The 11,794-nt window shown below is 46.5% G+C and overlaps 1 long non-coding RNA gene across 1 annotated transcript in view; it reads right to left on the bottom strand.

The window, feature by feature from the left end:
• Positions 1-7,056: 7,056 nt before the first annotated feature.
• LOC118559243 overlaps positions 7,057-11,794 on the bottom strand; it is a 10,160-nt gene continuing 5,422 nt past the window's right edge. The window contains exons 2-3 of the long non-coding RNA XR_004928716.1: positions 7,576-7,684; positions 7,057-7,493 (exon numbers count right to left, since the gene is read on the bottom strand). This is a non-coding gene — a long non-coding RNA (uncharacterized LOC118559243). The remainder of the gene's footprint in view (positions 7,494-7,575; positions 7,685-11,794) is intronic.

The following is an 11,794-nucleotide window of genomic DNA, read 5'->3' as shown; positions in this document are numbered from 1 at the left end:
AACACAAATTATATGGTGTTTTTTAAGAACCCCAGAGATAAACTGCAGCTGAATATATTAGCCCGTCAGATGTTCCTGTCAGAGAAAACATTCTATATGGAGAGTTTTTAAGATGCCACCAGAGAACCTCACGGCTATTTAATCGTGGATCTGACTCCTACTTGCCCAGATCGATTCAGACTGAGAACGGGAATGCTCCACTGTGTATGTTCCCAAGTTAAATTAATTCATCATGTCGACGCGCATAAAAAGGAATGCACCCTTATTCAGAGCTCTGTATCACGCCACCCCTCAGAAACGGAAAGACATTCTTGCTCACTGCTCACCGGATTTTCTTAAAGCCTTGTGTGAAATAGCTCTGAATATCTTAAAAGGTAACGTTAAAATGTCTCCTCAACATAAAAAACTGGAAAAGCAGAAAAAGGTTATTAGACTGCTGGCTGATAAAAGAACGGGTTTAAAACGCAAGCAGTTAGCTCTGAAAAATCAAACGGGTGGCTTTATTCTTCCCCTGCTCAGTGTTGTGGCCCCTTTAATCGGAAAGGTGGTGGGGGGTCTCATCAGGAGATGAGAAAATGTCTCTTAGGACGGCGCAAAAGATGTATCTGGTTTCTCCGAATCACTTCAAACGTTTGACCCCGTCAGAGCCTTCTATCAGAGAGGCGGCTGAAGAGGATTTGGATTCTAAAATGAGGGAGATACTGAATGAACCGGGACTGAGTTCTTATGAAAAAATTAAAAGGTATAACGCTCTGCTGCAAAGATATCTGACTCTAATGAAACAAGGTCAGCTGGAGGAACCCCGAATGACTAACTTTGCAGCGTAACCCGATGCCCGAAATAATAATGACGGTGAGGCGGACTCTGATTCTACTGCTTCTACACCCTCTCCTGTTGAATTGGATGAAACCGCTAACGAAGTTCTAAAAGCTCTACCTAACAGAGATCGCAAAAACGCTAAATACATATTGAAAAAGTTATCCGAAAGTGGTGGTAGTTGGACGTCCAAGGGCGAATGTGTTTATCAAGATCATGTGATGAGGGGATCAGATTTGGTCGATTTGCTGAAAAGCCTTCTGCTACCATTTAAGAGGAAAACACAGACCCAGGAACCTGTAGGCTGGAACCCTTTCATAGCCACCCTGAAGGAGTTAAACATCCCTGTATCGTCAGTCAGCAATCCGCAGGCCCGAGAGCAATATAGACACCTGACTGAAACGGGTGTATTGGAGAAGGGGGACAAACCTGTCGCGAAACAAATAGGAAAGATCGTGTTGTGCCCTAAATTCTCGGGGTTAGAGTTTGAACATCCAACCCCGACAACGAACGTCCTCGAAGCAAAAGAGTCATGAACCCTGCATGGTTGAAATTTTCACCTTAAATGTCTGTGAAATGAAAACTCGTGAAATAAAATTTTGTAATAAAGATACTTTTATTGTTTCAAATTATTCATGCGTACAGTGTTTTTCTTCCAGACTAGTTACAGTTTGTAACAATCTTTAAACACTTGTAAAGAACAAGTTCCATGATTAAACGAGCACAAGGCCCACTTTTTGATACATCGCTGATATTTTTTTACAAAATCAAATACCATCACATCATTTTTATAAACATCATCCTCATGAGTAGCCAATATATCGTGCATCGATAACCCACAGGCTTTATGACAAAGATAATAAACACAATGGTGACCGCACACAGCTGATAGAGTGTCTTGAAGTTGACGATTATGGTACAATATTTTCGATCTGTTTTTCAAACAGAAAACCTGGTAATAGGGAACAAAGCGGTGTTTCTTGATTCTCGCGGCTTCTTCCTCACGTTTTAGAACGTTGCAACCTTGTCGATGCGACTGGTTTCACAGCTATGAATGATTCCGTCAGCAATCGTGTGTTTTTATAAGCACAATCTGTTTCACCTGAATGCTCGGTGTGAGGCAGCGGGTCTGAAATGCAGTTTCACGATGCACTTTCCGTATGTAAATTTCACAGGGGTGTTCTGATCCGTTTTAATTTCGACTTGTATTTTTTCAGTGTGTCTCTTGGCAACCAGGATATAGTAGGGGTTATGAAAGGTTTGCGTGATAATATCTCCAAAAACACCCTGGATCTGAACTGTTCGCAAGAGGGGGGCGTGAGCATCCCCCACCATCTGTGGGGCTACAAATTCGCTGTAGAAATACAGGTGGTATAAACCGGCCTTAAAATCTATAGGATGAGGGGCGTGCCAGTGATCGAATTTGATCCATTCTCCGGGTTCCATGCCGAGCATGTAGGCCAGCGGCGCATGAAAACGTAGGTGGTACTGAGCGCCAGCCTGGTAGGTTAGTATATTTGAAAGTCGGTTAACTTTAAAAAAAATATCTGTGTCTGCCTTTCTCAGATGGACTTCAATCTCTGTGATAAGATGATTCAAATTACTGTAGTACCCGTGTCCAATCTGTACGCATTGGAATTTTTCCTCGCCCGCTTTCCGCAATTCAAAATAAGCCCTTTCTGTGGGGACATTATGCCATGTGTGTGGATAAGAAACCTCCGTCAAAGCCACTTGCCACTTCGGAATCTCACTCTCTTTTAAAACGGATTCAAAAGCTTTTAAGACGTCAGAGGCTGTTTTCTTTTTTAAAGCCCTGGCATAGGCTCTTTTGGAAAATACGTCGATAACGGTTAATAACTAATTGTAACCGTAATTTTCTTTGGACAGGCTCTGCATATCACAAAGATCGGCTTGAAATTGCTTCAGAAGCCCTGTGACAAACACTATTTCTAGGAAATCTAATTCTTGCGGGTTTATGCAAAAAATAAGCATCTTGTTCTGCTAAAAAGCTTTGAACCTTTTCAACCGGTACCTTCTCGCCTGTTTTACTTTCCATAGCTCTCTGTAATCTATCTACCCCACCGAAAGAACTGGGGTGCGAAGGTGTGTAATATACCTGTTTCATTAACTTTTCTTCAGCCATACCTTCCCACATACATGTAGTGATGCTGAATGAAGGACAGGAGGAATGCAGTTGGGTTTTATATATTTTTTTATTGAGATAATGAGTCAGGAAAGAAATTACATTCATTTAATATATCACAAACTCATTGTAGAAAACACTCATATAATATATAATTAAAGAAAGATATGAGAAAACATGCATGCACTGGTTTTCAGCACCGCCTCTAGTTCCGCACAGCATCTAAAGGCAGTTCTCTTACTTCAGGGTTTTCATCAATCATCTGTGCATACGCCTGGTTGATGGGGTCGTGAACCCGTTCAACCAGCGTCAATTCATACAGATAGGCCTGTACGACGGCATTGACTGTGTCGTTGTCTTGATGGATGTTGTGTGCGGCTAAAAACTGCTGAATGGCACAGATGAAACGCTCGTTACAAAGTACTCACATTACACCGTAGTAATTACTTTCAAAGAACCAGTCCTCAAGCTGCTCGAAACATTCATGGTCTCTCTGACTTGGACGATCATTCATGCATCCGTAGCAATTATCACGCATGAACTTGCTGATGGCGTAGTACAGAAGATTGTGCATCACAGTTTTCACAGCTCTGATGAAGCTGAAGCGGATCCATCTGTCGTATTCATCTGCCCTGCTCTCACCGTCTGGTTCCCCGGAGGGAATTTGCGTGTCCTTAGGTTGCGAAGGGTCCGGGGAGGCTGCATCTCCTTGGCCTGAGGACAGTTGTGAGTCCTGGGATACCCCCGGGGAGGGTGGATGATTCACCGCTTGTGAATCTTCCTCCTGGGTCTTTGACAGAGACGGCATGGCTGGAATCATGGCTGGAAGCGTGGAATTCTTATCCCATAAAACAAAGTACTCGTGGCGTACTTGCACATCTCCGTGGGCATTGGCCCAGTCGCCAATACGCCTCTGCAGCGATGTGAGAAGACTCTCGCTGTCGCTTTCGGAAGACGATTCAGGGGTTGGTGTGGGTGAAAGTGGGTGGTACGGTCCCGGGGATAATTTGTCGCTGTCCGGGGAACCGTGCTGCGGTGATGCTGAAGGAGTAGTTCTTTCAACTGAGTAGTTGCTCATGGTTTCAGATGCTAAAAGTCTGGTCAGTAAAGTTACAAGGAGTCCCGGAGGTTTTTTATACTGAGTGGAGGTGTGGTTAACGTTGAAGGGGCGGTATCAACACTGATCACCGCAGGTCAGTAAAATCTAAATGGTCCACAAAAAAATCAATACGCTGGTAAACTAAATTAAATAATTAAATGTATATAAACTAAATAATTAAGTGTAATAAAGGAATTAAATAATTAAATGTGTATAAACTAAATTAAATAATTAAATGTGTATTAAAGGAATGAAATGTGTATTAAAGGAATTAAATAATTAGAAATAATTCAATAATTAGAATAAAAAATTAAGATAAGAATAAATTTTTATATTAATTAATTATTGACTAATTATTGATTAATAATTAATTAAGATAATACATTTTTATATTAATTATTAATTAATGATTGATTAATCAAAAATTAAGATACAAATCAATTTTTATATTAATTATTAATACATTTTTGATTAATAATTTGGTTTGTTTTAAGAGTTTGCTTTCAGGAAGGTTCTGTTGCTTTTAACCTTAGACAGGGAGAACAAATGGTTCTCCCAGAAAAGGAATGTCTCCCTTATCCAGCTGTGCATGAAGCTGGTGACTGATCACCAACCGCAATAAAACTTGCTCCCTTCTTTGTGTCACGAACTAGAGACAGAGGGACCCAGTATTCAGCCAGACAAGCAGAGGTTAGGTGAAAGATCATTTATTTACAAAATGCAAAAACAAAAACGGGCATCTGGCCAAAAAGGTCCAATAACCAAATATAACAAAAAGCAGTCACAGATGAAACTATCTACAAAAATCAGAATCAGAATAAAAAAAACAGGGTACAGGCCAACTCGAAAATCCTAAGATTGGTCTGATCAGGAAACAGGCAGGCAGAATCAACTCAAGCAGTGGTCAGTTAAACAGGCAAAAAAACAGAGAACAGGGAATGCTGGACAAGACTCACCGATAGGGATGGAAAAACAATGACCTGACAGAGTGCACGGGACAGAGGCAGATATAAGTAGGGGAATGAGCACGTGAATTACTGGAATGGGTGGAGCTTACCAGGGGAGGGGAAGTGACTGGAATTAAACTGAAGCTGATTGGATGGTGTTCAAACAAAACATTAACAACCCAGACAGAGCGAGTGAAGAAAAGAAAAATCCAGAAATGTTCAATCAAAATCTTAACCAAAAACAACCCTGACAGGGCGAACCATAAACAACAGAAGAGTTCTGGAGGACAAAGCTCTAGTGAACAACAATAGTCTGGGGGGCGACCAGCAGGACGACCTTAACGAGTCAGATTCTCAGGTGGGCGTCCAGGAGGACAGCCGCCGGCGAGACAGGTAATCCAATGGGTGTCCCGGAGGATGGCCCCGGCGAGTCAGGTGCTCCGGCGGGCGTTCCACAGGACGGCCCCTGCGAGTAAGGTGCTCCGGCGGGCGTCCAGCAGGACGGCCCCGGCGGATCAGGTTCTACGCTGGACATCGTGGAGGAAGGCCCCAGCGAGTCAGGTTCTCCGCCGGACGTCCAGGAGAACAACGGCGGGACAGGGCTTCAGGAGGCCGATGGCAGAACAGGAACTTCGGATGACGTTGGCAGACCTGAGCCCTTAGAAGCCACTGACGGAGTAGGGCCCTCGGAGGCGAATGACCGACGAAGACCCTCAGAGGCGGACAACGGAGCCAGGCTTCAGGCAGCCGGCGAAGGAGCCTGACCCTCGGAGGATGTCACCTGTAGAGGACCCTCGGAGGACGTCACCTGAAAATGAAACCCACGGGAGGTGCCTGGCCAACAGACTCAGGAGGCGGCGGACTACAGGTTTTAGAGGGCGCTGGACTACAGGCTACTGATGAGACCAAACTACTAGCTACAGGCGGGACCTAACTACAGGCTAGAGATGGCACCTGGCTAAAGGATACAGGAGACCCCGGGCTACAGGATTTAGGAGGCCCCGGGCTACAGGATACAGGAGGCCCTGGGCTACAGGGTTCAGGAGGCCCTGGGCTACAGGGTTCAGGAGGCCCCTGGCAACAGGGTTCAGGAAGCCCCGGGCTACATGCTACTGGTAGCACCGGCTTACAGGATCCATATGGCGCTGGGCTACAGGCTACGGGCAGTGCTGGGCTACTGGCTGCTGAAGCTCCCAGTCCCTTGGACATGAAAACCCTTAATATCAGGCTCCGGAGTGTCTCTGGTAGTGACAGCCAGTATGAGAGCTCTGACCGCTGACTGTCACACAGAGTGAGTAGAGAAAGAGACCTCTGGGGAGACCTGGAGGTTTTAGTATCTCCTGGGGGCCTACGCTGCTTGGTCCTTTCACAAGGCATTAGGACCCGGCTGTAATGTTGAGATCCCTGGCGCTTGTCCTGACGAGCCCCCCGCCCTCTCCTGACCTGGCGGGGCACTTAGCCTCCAGAACACCAACTGGAGACTGGGTTGCAGGCCGGAGAGAGACTAGCCTGAACGCCGACGTTGCAGGCCGGTGGCACACCCTCCTGGATCCAACCGTCGCGGGCCGGCGGCAGACCCTCCTGGGTCCAAGCAGTCCCTTTAACCTAGCCTCCAATTCTGTAGTTACTGAACAGGGCCTCTCTCAGGTTCTTAATGATGGGTGCAAAGGTCCTTATCTTGTCCTCCAGTATCCAGTAATTGGCGTCTCGGGTGCCACTGGGTGGAGCGTTAGGAGCCTCGGCCTTAGTAAGCAGAGAGCTCTGGCCTGCTGTACAGGAAGGTGGGCAGAAAGCGGTAGCAGGAGCAGAGGAGGCAGAAGCAGGACCCGAGGTGACAGCCAGACCAACCGCTCGTCGGTGTTTACGATGGTGGGGCGGCTGTGGGGGAGGGCTGCTGCTGTAGAGGTGGTTATCACCTCCCTTGTAACTGAGCTGTGGGTGGTCCAGGAAGTTGCATGCTGATAGTTGCAGTTCTTCACATTATAATGACAATCTTCCCATTCATAAGTATGTGACTCAAATAATTTTAAGCAATTGACTAATTTCCTTAACAAATTTATTTTATATAAATTACATTTACAAGGATTTTTGTTCAAGTTTGTCACTGTCATGCTCTACTAAGCATATCCAATGTTGCACAACCTTGAATGACTGATCAAGCCGTAAAGGATAAAAAAATTATAATTGCAGTTTTGCAATGCTGGTATAAAATAGGTTTGTAAACCACTATTAGCATTCAACATGCATCAGATGGGACAGACTAAAACCAGGTTAGGGTAATTCTCGCTAGAGTCAGAATAAAACAAATGATTTCAAGGTGATTCCTTGGTCATCTTAAACTCTTTGGACAGATGATTTTATAGCCATCAAGCAGAAACACTAACAACATTGTTATTTACATAAACAGTATTGAGGACTGTGTGCATTTCTTGCATTCTTTGTCTTTGGTTGCTGTGATGAATCCCGTAGAGAAAGTATATAGCCAGGCCTGCAGAAAGGAGCGGTATCCAAACTACTTTTTCAGTTATTTCTTAATATTTTAATATGTTTTAAAAAAAATGCATATTTACCAAATGCCATCCAAACGGAATAGCTAATCCATGTCTCTTCTCCAAGTTGAACCATCAGGTAGGTATTGATAAAGATACTAATAACTGGAATAAAAGGCACTCCAGGAACCTAAACAAAGAAGAAATGACAAGTCATTTGGTACCACAAAAAAGTAGATATTTTTGTCTCATGGGCTTTACCTGAGGACTACTTTTAATAAATATGGCTTACGGATGATATTGAAATCGCTACATTCTGCCTTTGAGAAATTTGGAATATATATTTTTTTGATTTCAAATTGAAATAAAGTTTTTGAAAAGTATATCGATGTATATGCAGACAGTATTTAGGGTCTACTTTTGCCTTAATTATTGTATAAATGCAGCATGTTTTGAATGTGATAAGTCTCTGGTTCTGCTAAGATGTACTGGCCCAGGTTGTTTTTATAGCAGCCTTCAGGTCATCTCCATCGTTGGGTCTGGTGTATCTCATTTTCCTCTTGAATCACATTTTGGTACCTTTGACAGTGTGGCCAAGTGTCAAGTACTACTGGAAAATGAAATTCGGCTCTCCATAAAGATTGTCAGCAGATTATGATCTTCATTGTCATTTACTAAGGAAGCATTGGAACTATAGAACCTGATTGGTGCTTGAATTGTTTTGTATCCAGAGTACATGCATGTCACCTTCTGAAACGAGTGACGGAAAATATGGACCTTTCGGACAATATTCAAATTCCCTTGAGCTGTGTCTGTATACACAGTGCCCTGCAAAGTATTTACCTCCCTTAGTATTTTACCTTTTTTAAACATCCCAGCCTCTAGTTTTCACATATTTACTGATGATGTATACTTAAACTATAGTTCAATGCATTCATTAATTCTTTACTTCTAAAGACTAACTGCATCCATACCCAAGAAGATCCACATTGTTTATTCATACATAATAAACCATGTGTCAGGGAGCAGTTTTTGCCAGCTGCACCCTAAACATTCTCAAGCACCTTCCACCCCCCATACAGTCTCATCTGCGCTCTCCAATAATCACCTACACCTGTCATGCTCTAATCATCCCGTACTCAATCCACCTGCAAACCTCTCTATAAAAGCTCTCCTCAGTCAGCTCTTCCCCGCCGGATCACCTTCACTCAAACCTCGTCCTGCCAGTGCTACCTACGTCTGCCTACCAGTGCTACCTACATCTGCCTGCCAGAGCCTCCCACGTCTGCCAGCCAGAGCTTCCCACGTCTGCCAGACAGAGCTTCCTACGTCTGCCTGCCTAGGATCCCTACCTCAGTCTGCCAGTCTCAGTCAACTGCTTGCTCCAGCTCCGCAGCGTCTCCAGCCTCCGCCATCTTCACTTTCCCTTGTGAGCTCCAGTCCGGTACAGTCTCTGGTCACCATCTCCATTACTCTAAGTCTTCAATAAAACACCTTAAATGAAGCTCTGTGTGGTGGTGGTGGTGGTGTTCGGGTTCTGATGAACCCGAACACCACCACCGGGACTTGAGAAGGTCCACCCGACCTTCTCAAGTCCTGCGAGGTCCAGGTCCCGGAGGAACCGTTGACCTCCACCACTCCCAAGTCCCTCGAGGTCCGGGTCCTGGTGGACCTGTTAAGGTCCTGGAGGACCCAGAACAAATCCTGACACCATGAATAAAGTATTGAAAAAAATCTGCATATGTATGTAAATGCACATATACATTCATTTTCAGATCATGAGTTAGAAATTTCTTAATGGTTAGAAATTGATTGAATTTGACTTTGGAAAGTGCTTTAAGATTACATCTATCATGAACTGGTGTTATTTAAATAAAATTGAATTGAATTAGAGTACATCTGAATAGACAATCTACTAATTTTGCATTGCATGAATAATGAATTGGATGAATAAAAAAAACATCGGGATTGTCCTTTAGGGAGGTTAGTTCATAACATTGCAAGAAAGTTCAAGTAATTATCAGGATGACATTCATATTTGGCATTTCTGAGATTAATGTTTATATTTCATTTACACCGATACCCACTTTTCATATATATATATATATATATATATATATATATATACCCCCTCCCTGGGCTGCCACCTTACCGTGGTGGAGGGGTTTGAGTGTCCCAATGATCCTAGGAGCTATGCTGTCAGGGGCTTTAAGCCCCTAGTAGGGTCACCCAAGGCAGACAGGTCTTAGGTGAGGGACCAGACAAAGCGCAGCCCAAAATGCCCCTTATGATGAGCAAGAATATTGGATTTCGTGTTCCCTCGCCCGGACGCGGGTCACCGGGGCCCCACTCTGGAGCCAGGCCTGGAGGTGGGGCACGTTGGCGAGCGTCTGGTGGCCGGGCTTTTGCCTATGGAGCCCGGCCGGGCTCAGCCCGAAGAGGCGACATGGGTCCCCCTTCCGATGGGCTCACCACCTGTCGGAGGGGCCAACGGGGTCGGGTGCAATGTGCAACGGGTGGCAGTAGAGGGCGGGGACCTTGGCGTTCCGATCCTCGGCTGCAGAAGCTGGCTCTTGGGACGTGGAATGTCACCTCTCTGGTGGGGAAGGAGCCTGAGCTTGTGCGCGAGGTTGAGAGGTTCCGACTAGAGATAGTCGGACTCACCTCGACGCACCGCTCTGGCTCTGGAACCTGTCTCCTTGAAAGGGGCTGGACATTCTTCCACTCTGGAATTGCCTATGGTGAGAGGTGCCGAGCTAGGGTGGGCATACTTGTTGCCCCCCATCTCGGTGCCTGCACGTTGGGGTTTTCCCCGGTGAACGAGAGGGTGGCCTCCCTCCGCATTCGTGTGGGGGGATGGGTTCTGACTGTTGTTTGCGCTTATGCGCCAAACGGCAGTTCAGATTACCCACCCTTTTTGGAGTCCTTGGAAGGGGTACTGGAGAGTGCCCCTCCTGGGGACTCCCTCGTTTTGCTGGGGGACTTCAACGCTCACGTGGGCAATGACAGTGGGACCTGGAGGGGCGTGGTTGGGAGGAATGGCCCACCTGATCTGAACTCGAGTGGTGTTTTGTTGTTGGACTTCTGTGCTCGTCATGGATTGTCCATCACAAACACCATGTTCAAGCATAAGGGTGTCCATATGTGCTCTTGGCACCAGGACACCCTAGGTCGCAGTTCAATGATCGACTTTGTTGTCGTTTCATCTGATCTGCGGCCGTATGTCTTGGACACTCGGGTGAGGAGAGGGGCGGAGCTCTCCACCGATCACTACCTGGTGGTGAGTTGGCTCCGATGGCGGGGGAGGAAGCCGGTCCGACCGGGAAGGCCCAAACGTATTGTGAGGGTTTGCTGGGAACGTCTGGCAGAGTCCCCTGCTAGTCGGAGCTTTAACTCCCACCTCCGGGAGAACTTTAAACACGTCCCAAGGGAGGCGGGGGACATTGAATCTGAATGGACCATGTTCCGCGCCTCTATTGTTGAGGCGGCTAGTCGGAGCTGTGGCCACAAGGTTGTCGGTGCATTTCGCGGCGGAAACCCTCGAACCCGCTGGTTGACACCAGCGGTGAGGGAAGCTGTCAAGCTGAAGAAGGAGTCCTACCGGGCTTTTTTGGCCTGTGGGACTCCGGAAGCAGCTGATGTGTACCGGCAGTCGAAGCGGCAGGCGGCTCGGCTGGTCGGCGAGGCAAAAACTCGGGCGTGGGAAGAGTTCAGAGAGGCCATGGAGAAAGACTTCCGTACGGCTTCGAAGCGATTCTGGTCCACTATCCGGCATCTCAGGAGGGGGAAGCAGTGCAGTACCAACACTGTTTACAGTGGGGGTGGTGTGCTGCTGACCTCCACTCGGGACGTCGTGTTTCGGTGAGCGGAATACTTCGAAGACCTCCTTAATCCCACCAACACATCTTCCATTGCGGAAGCAGAGCCTGATGACTCTGGGTCGGGTTCACCCATCTCTGGTGCTGAGGTTGCCGAGGTTGTTAAAAAGCTCCTCGGTGGCAAGGCCCCAGGGGTGGATGAAATTCGCCCTTAGTACCTTAAGGCTCTGGATGTTGTGGGGCTGTGTTGGTTAACGCGGCTCTGCAACATTGTGTAGACATCGGGGGATGTTCCCCTGGATTGGCAGACTGGGGTGGTGGTTCCCCTATTTAAAAAGGGGGACCGGATGGTGTGTACCAACTACAGAGGGATCACACTCTTAAGCCTCCCTGATAAGGTCTATTCAGGGGTTCTGGAAAGGAGGGTCCGTCGGATAGTCAAATCTCGGATTCAGGAAGAGCAGTGTGGTTTTCGTCCTGGC

Source organism: Fundulus heteroclitus, unplaced genomic scaffold, assembly GCF_011125445.2.
Source record: "Fundulus heteroclitus isolate FHET01 unplaced genomic scaffold, MU-UCD_Fhet_4.1 scaffold_250, whole genome shotgun sequence".
Taxonomy (NCBI): domain Eukaryota; kingdom Metazoa; phylum Chordata; class Actinopteri; order Cyprinodontiformes; family Fundulidae; genus Fundulus; species Fundulus heteroclitus.
This window is presented reverse-complemented; position numbering and strand designations above follow the sequence as displayed.